Below are 7,431 nucleotides of genomic sequence, written 5' to 3'. Positions count from 1 at the left end.
GTGTGTGTGTGTGTGTGTGTGTGTGTGTGTGTGTGTGTGTGTGTGTGTGTGTGTGTGTGTGTGTGTGTGTATACGCATATATACCTATATATAGATAAGTATATGTGTATATATATGCATTTATATGTTTGTATATATATATATATATATATATATATATATATATATATATATATGTGTGTGTGTATGTATGTAGGCAGGTACTATGTGTATGTATAAACGTATGCACACATATACAAATCATAACGTATATATGAATCACAATCACCGCTGTCGTTTTCCAGAATTGTGCTCGTAATTTTATTTAGAGAAGCATTCGACAAAAAACTATAATACTCTATGTAGAGGTACTAATTTCATACACTACATCTGTAATTCTAATGCTTACATTGTTTTACTGGGTGTATTTACCGTGGTATAAATAAACTAAGTAAAGCCTGCATGGTTAATATTGCGAAATCATTTGCATACTAAAACGAAAAGTTGCAAAATAAAATGAAAACTCTAGACCTAGAGAAAAATATCATGGAATCCATAAATTTGACAGAAAAAATCACCAAATAAACACGCCCCCATATTAACACGTATATATGCAAATGTGATTATATACACATCCCAAGCGTATATACGAATAAACTTGCCTGCACTGTGTATCAGTTCCTTTCCGTCACATTAAGTCTAGCGAAATACACACTGCATTTCACATTCAGTCCTAGTGTGATCCTCTAACAACAGTCGTTTTGCGTCACAATACGAGGATAAACATTAGTTCTAAAATCGTACCGAGAAACACGACCGCCAGACACGCCAGGTTGACGACTTCGTGGAATCATAACATCAACAGTATTTATTCCTTTTTTCCAAGGTAGCTCCAGGGCAGAAGCTCTTGATGTGAAATATTGGTAGAACGAGACAGATGCATGCATATATGTGTACTGATGTGTTTAAACATAATAAATCGTTTATAATACACGCGCACATCCACATGAATGTATAAATACACACAAAGGCTAACGCACATTCATACGCTATTGGCAATGGGAACATCCCCTTCAACGCGCCACACAAACCTGCTGCTTTAATAAAGAATAAATACACATTTTCCGAAGCTAAAATAACGTTATTCAGTCTCAGGTAATTAGTCATGGGACATGGAGTTCCATCAATGACATTACTGCATTATACTCTTAAAGTAATCATTTGAATTTCACAGGAATTCCATTAACATATCCTTTGTTCGTGGGGATTTTTATTAACAACGAAAGTGCGAACGGCGCGGGTCTTCTCGTGGCGCTGTGGTAATCATTTCAGGTTCTCAGAGCTGATTCTTATTCACTGTGCACTAACATGGTGCACTACGTTCATGTTTATACAAATACATATAAGGTGCACGCGTTAGGCTTATTTAAATATATGTCTGCTTAGATATGCATGTGGTTAGGTAAATAAAAATATGAAGTGTTGATATAAATTGTCAGTCACATGGTAACACACACACACACACACACACACACACACACACACACACACACACACACACACACACACACACACACACACACACACACACACACAGGTACCCCTTAAACATTAATAATTCAAGTGTGTGTTGGAATCAATCATTAACATCCACATTACCAAGTATTGGCTAATGCATGGTATTCCCTCTCCACTACATGAAACAAACGTCAAATCCCAACGAGTGATTCATCTAATCTTAACTGAAGGTGAAGAGCTAAATCGAGACGTAATGGTAAGAGGGGTCGAAAAAATTAAGGGAGTTGGGGTAGAAGACGAGATAAGGTGACGGAGTAATAAGGGTAAAGGGTAGGGGAAGAATGGTAGGAAGGAGAGGAAGAGAAAGAGAGGACGGAAGGGAAAAGGGGAAGAAGGGTAGGAGGAGAGTTGAAAGAGAAGGGCAAGAGGGAAGGGGAAGGAGAAGACGGGGTCGGAGGGAATAAGTGATTAGATAGAGGAGGAACAGAGATAAGTGAAGGAAAAACGGGAAAGCAGGATGGGAATGAGTAGATACGAGGAAGAAAACGGGAAGGAGAGAATGGGATTGGGGGAGAAGGAGGGTAGGGGGGATGGCAGTGGTGGAGGTGGGGGTGGGGGGAGTCATATGCGTGCTCACCTTGCCATATTTATCGATGATTTGGATTCTTTTCACTTTTATGTTGCTCGGGGGACTGCAATAAACCACGCTACTCACGCAAGTGCTCGGTTGCTGGGTCAGATATTGTTTTTCTTCTCGCTTATTGATACAGACTCTGTCGTTATCAATTCCATTTATTAATATATATGCGATGAGCGTTTTGTTGCTACAACTTGCATTATTCTCGTAACCGGTTCCACGATTTGCATAATAGTGTCATTATCATTTTCATCTTCATCATCAGATCTGCCATTGGTAGTATGGATTATCTTTGGAGAAATGTAAGAATACCTCATTAAATCGGTAGTAATCACTCAAACGGACACATAAATAAGCGCCTACCATCATCGTATTCACCATTATCATAATCACATTATCATTTCTATTTCCACCATTATCATGACTGGCATACCAGCCTAATAGTTATTCCTATTCTCATCGCAACACCAAAACATTACATTCCCTTCCATTATTCCTAGTATTGCCATGTTACTAAAAATATCCTTGCCATCATTCCTGATTACAAGTATATTAAAAACTATTCATCTATCCTCACCGTTGTCATCACCATCCTTACCCAAAGCCAGCCAGACAAACATCATTAAAAACTATCATTTTTATACTCATCCTTATCATCACCATCCCTACCCAAGCCCAGCTGCACAAAATAAATAAATAAATAAATAAATAAAAAATAAATAAATAAAAATAAAAAAAACTATTCCCATCATTTTTTATTACAAATATATTAAAAACTATCATCTATTTTCACCATTATCAAACCCGGCCAGACAAACATATCACTTAAAACTACCATTCCTATACTCATTTTTATCGTTATTATCCCTACCCAAACCCAGCCTGCTGTAGAAAATCATTCATAAAGATATAAAGATAATCTCTTGAAGTACTGCGCCCGGTGATGAAATGTCCCACAAATCCTCATTCCAGATACGCCCCCCCCCCCCCACAGCACCTCATCAGTCTGCAGGAGGAGATAGATTGAAGGTTCGTGTTTGCGATGTTGATATATATATATATATATATATATATATATATATATATATATATATATATATATATATATATGACAGTAATGTTGATAATGTTGTTAATGATAATAGTAGTGTGGTAGAAGTAGTTGTACTTAGTAGTACTAATAGTAGTAGTAGCTGTTGTACTGGTGATAATGATAATAATAATGATGATGATACTACTACTACTACTACTAGTACTACTACTAAGATCTAATAGTAATAATAATGACGATGATGATGATGATAATAATAATAATAATAATAATAATAATAATAATAATAATAATAACAGCAATAATAATGATGCCGATGATGATGATGCTAATGATAATAAATTATGATATATTATTAACGATAATGATGATGTTAATGATGATGATGAAAATAATAAAAATACAGTGATAATAGTGAAAAATAATCATTATAATGATATCAAAGGTAAAAATAATAACAAGAACGATAATGATAATAATGCCGATGGTGACAGTGATGCCGATGCAGTGATTACCATTAGGAAAAACACTGGAATGATATCAAACTGCCTGTCAGTGTATGTATCTGTTTAATTGGTAATAACTGTCTTTTACAGTCTATTTACGTCTTTTTCTTTTGGTATCAGAAATGAGTTGATGATCTTAATAAAGTTGACAGCAATAAGTGATATTAACGATAGTTAAATGATATTACCACGATAACAGTAAAGTTAATGGCAGTAAAAATTACATAGATGCTAATGATGAAGTAACGGTGATAATACAACTAATGGACGTTTAACTACAACTAATTATAACAGCAAGGTAATATTTCTACTAACAAAAAATACAGTGATACTATTAAAAACAGTAAGAATAATACTGCTGCTTAAAACGATACTGCATCTGCTAATAACAATAACGGCAGTATCACTCATAATAACGTATCAACCAATCCGTAAAGTTTAAAGTTATTGATCCAAAGCTACTCGCTATCATATGAGCGAGACTGGCATGGCGTGCTATTATAATCATTATTTAGTAGCAAAGTTTCTGACAACAACACTTCTGTGATGATTTTTCCTTCTTCGTCAGTAACCCGGTACTCATATCGGCTTCATAGATATTAAAACTTTGATTGTCCTCATAAGCAGGGACTTGGTAGCCGAACAGAATATTAATGCAGAACGTTTAGAGTTAGAGAAGGAAATTAATGATGGAATAGAAATGTAGTTTCCTGCATTTTTTTAACGAGAATTATATATGTATAGAACTGTTAAGGAAAGTTCATTGTTTCTTAATTGTTCTGTGTATATTCAATAATCCTGTTATAATCACGGAATCTTCAGTATGATTCAGTGATTAAACGTCCATTTTTAAAAGAATTGTTAATAGGAAAGACTAATTAGGTCTCCATGCTATTCACCTTAAGCAAAGCAATGGAAGAAAAAACATTACTAAGGTATAATACCAGAGTTTACTTTACTGAATAAACGTTAGTATCTGGACTCCTGTTTGTGATGAAATACATCCCCACTTTTCCCTGACAACTCTAGTCGACAAGTTTGGAATCAAAGCCAAACTTCCAAACTATAATAGCTTAAAGTTGCTACATACGTCATAATATTAATTTAACTTTTTTTTTAAACTGAGAAATATTATTATTTGTACGAATATATTTGTGAAAAAAATGTTTGTCCAAAAAAATTGTTTTTTAACAACTAAAAGTCTAGATCATTCCATGATATATTAATCTAACAGGATTATTGTATTATAGGGTAGTTAGACCTATTAGCAAGCCGATGGGAACACTGCCAACTCGATAGTTGTAAACAGGTATGGTACCTGATCTCAAGGCTTTCAAATAACGTAAACTGTTTTTCTTGTTTCGAAATCCACAGGGATGTATAATATCCGGAAGACTTTAGAAAAAAAGAGAGATTATTTACAAGTGACAGTTAACAGAAAAGGCGAAACACTGTGGCATTTATCGCTGAGGAGTGACATATGTACCCGGAAGTACTGTATGAATTATGCATGCATTATACTAGACCAAACTCGTCATAAGTCTGGGGTATTTAGCATAGATAAAGATCAAAGATATGCATAGTGTCATATCAGCTTATCTTCTCTGATTGCTTAATAATTCTCCCTCCTACTTCGGACGTCGAAATACCGTAAAGCAAACACACACACACACACACACACACACACACACACACACACACACACACACACACACAACATACATACATACATACATACATACATACATACACACACACACACACACACACACATATATATATATATATATATATATTATATATATATATATAAACAAACACGCACAGACAAACTCAAATACCACACACACACACAAACAAACTCAAATACCACACACACACACACACACACACACACACACACACACACACACACACACACACACACACACACACACACACACACACACACACACACACACACACACACACACATACAAACACAAACAAAAACACCACACGCCCAAACACACACATAAACAAACAAACACACACACACACACACTATATATATATATATATATATATATATATATATATTATATATATATATATATATATATATATATATATATATATATATAAACAAACAAACACGCACAGACAAACTCAAATACCACACACACACACACACACACACACACACACACACACACACACACACACACACACACACACACACACACTCACACACACACACACACAAACATCTAAAAAATGCCTCAGAATATCGTTAATTTTGCAAAAAAAAAATTAGAACGAGCAATTAAATCATGGACGAAAACTAATAGATATATTTATATATTAATAGACATTGTTACTGTTTGAACATTTATATTATTTTCGATATTGGTGCATTTATTATTATCAGTAATACCAGTGATGATAATTTCAAGTCAGTGTCATAAATACCAATAATGATGAGAAAGACCGTTTACAATTATAATAATAACAAGGCTAATTTTAGTAATAACGATAATGATAGTAAGACTACCAATGAAAATTCAAACCATAATAATGCAGATGACAATGATAATGATGTGATACTGATGGAGATGATAACAACAATAATAATGATGACAACGATGGCAATAATAAATTCAGTAGTAATAATAATGGTAATGATGATTATAACAATTCTGATAATGACAACAAAAACTACTACTAATAATAATTATCATAATCATAACAATAACAGCAATGATTGTGATGATAATAATTATGATTATAATAATAATGATAATCATAATAATAAGGATATTAATTATAATAACAATAACAATAAAGATAATATAGTAATGAAAACAATAACAACAATAACAATAATAATAATAATAATAGTACTAATAGCCGGATGATAATGATAATTATTAGTAATGATAACAGTGATAATAATATAGCAATGATTTAATAATAATAACAACAATAGTTGTAATGACAATTACAATAATGATAACAATAATCAACAACAACAATGATAATAATAATAATAATAATAATAATAATAATAATAATAATGATGATGATGATGATAATAATAATAATAAAAAAGCATTATGATTATAATAATAATGATGATAAAAATAATAATTAGGATAATAATGATGACAATAAATAATAAAATGCTAATAACAATAATAATAACAGTAATAAAGATAATGATCATAATAACAACAATAATGATGATAATGACTATAATAATGATAATAATAATAGTAATAGTAGTAGTAAAACAATAATAATAACAATAACAACAACGAAATTAACAATAATAAAGATAAAGATAATAATAATGATGATGCTGATAATAATAGTAATAATAATAATAATCATAATAATAATGTTAATAATAATATTAATAATAGCAATAAAAAAAAAGTGATGATAAAAATAATAATAGCGATGATAATAATAATAATTATGATAATAAAAATAACAACAATAATAATAATAAGAGCAACATTAATAGTGTTAATGGTAAATGTGATAACAATAACAGTAATAATAATCATACTACTACTAATACTATTGAAAACAGTAATGATTATTATAATAATAATTTGATACTAAAGATATTAATAATACAACAGTGATAATAAATAGGATGATAATAAATAAATAAAAGTATTGTAATGATAAATGCATAATCATATAAAAACATGCAAACACACATGTGTTTGTTTGTTTGTTTGTGTGTGTGT

The sequence above is a fragment of the Penaeus monodon genome, chromosome 4, assembly GCF_015228065.2.
Source record: "Penaeus monodon isolate SGIC_2016 chromosome 4, NSTDA_Pmon_1, whole genome shotgun sequence".
NCBI lineage: Eukaryota > Metazoa > Arthropoda > Malacostraca > Decapoda > Penaeidae > Penaeus > Penaeus monodon.
The sequence above is the reverse complement of the archived record's forward strand: the minus strand, read 5'-3'. Positions refer to the sequence as shown.